Below are 1,480 nucleotides of genomic sequence, written 5' to 3' on the forward strand. Positions count from 1 at the left end.
GAGCGTCCAGGGTCAGGAAACGAGGATTTGTCACTCAGACCCTGTGTAGCATTAGAAGGAGCATTGCTCTATGTTTTTCTCTTTTAGGCCTGAACCCTGAGGGGTCTAGTTAGACCTGAGTGCATCCAGGTGGTCTCTACCACAGTGGGGCAGGGTCCTGGCAGGGCAGTAAGTCAGGGGGCCAAGGCTGGGCAAGGTGGCAGTTCCATGAGCAGGTAGCACGACATTTTATGTTGCTCTGAGTAATTCTTTTTAGCTTTTTTTTTCTTTCTTTTCTTTTCTCTTTTCTTTTCTTTCTTTCTTTCTTTCTTTCTTTCTTTCTTTCTTTCTTTCTTTCTTTCTTTCTCTCCCCCCCCTTTTTTAGAGAGAGAGTGAGAGCTGGTCTACAGGATACATGGGCGTGATTGGCGGGGGCGGGTGGATTGGGGTGGGACATGGGGCAGGAGGGGGAGGGGAAAGGGCAGAGGGAGAGAGAGAATCCCAGCAGAATCCATGCCCAGGGTGGGTTGCAGGGCTCTAACTCCGGACCCTGAGATCATGACCTGAGCCGAAAACCAGAGCCAGATGCCTAACAGACTAAGCCACCCAGGCGCCCCTCTTCCTTTTCTTTCTTTCTTCTTTTTTAAAAAAATATTTGTGTATTTATTTAAGTAATCTCTACACCCAACATGGGGCTCGAATTCACAACCACTGAGCCAGCCAGGTGCCCCTCCTTTTAGCCCCTTTTTAATGTCTCAGTTCCCTAGGGTTGCTTGTAACAAAACACCACAAACTAGGTGGCTTAAAATAATAGACATTTCTTCTCTCATAATTCAGGAGGCCAGAGGTCTGAAATCAAGTTGTTAGCAGAGTTGGTGCTTTCTGGAGGCTCTGTGGGAGAATCTGTTCTAGTCCTTCCTCCTAGCTTCTCATGGTTGTTGGCAATCTTTGGTGTTCCTTGGCTTGTAGAAACATCATTCCAATCTCTGCCTCTGTCAATTCTTCCCTGTGTCTCCTCTGTGTCTCTGTGTCCAAATTTCTCTTATAAAGACACCAGTCACTGAACTTAGGACCTACTCTAATCCAGTATGACTGTATCTTAGCTTGAATACATCTGCAAAGACCCTCCTTCCAGATAAGGTCACATTCAAAAGTACCAGAGGTTAGGGCAGGAATTTCTCTCTCTCTCTCTCTCTCTCTTTTTTTAAGATTTTATTTTTTTTTTATTTGACAGAGAGAGAGACAGCCAGCGAGAGAGGGAACACAAGCAGGGGGAGTGGGAGAGGAAGAAGCAGGCTCCCAGCAGAGAAGCCTGATGTGGGGCTCGATCCCAGAACGCGGGGATCACGCCCTGAGCTGAAGGCAGCCGCTTAACGACTGCGCCCCCCAGGCACCCCAGGAATTTCTCTCTTTTGGCGACACAATTCAATCTACCACACTGAATCTCATGTAAAGTTTTGTCAATCTTTCTGATCTCAGTTGTGTTATGGCAAGTTAAGCA

This window comes from Ursus maritimus, unplaced genomic scaffold (genome assembly GCF_017311325.1).
Source record: "Ursus maritimus isolate PB19 unplaced genomic scaffold, ASM1731132v1 scaffold_36, whole genome shotgun sequence".
Taxonomy (NCBI): Eukaryota; Metazoa; Chordata; class Mammalia; order Carnivora; family Ursidae; genus Ursus; species Ursus maritimus.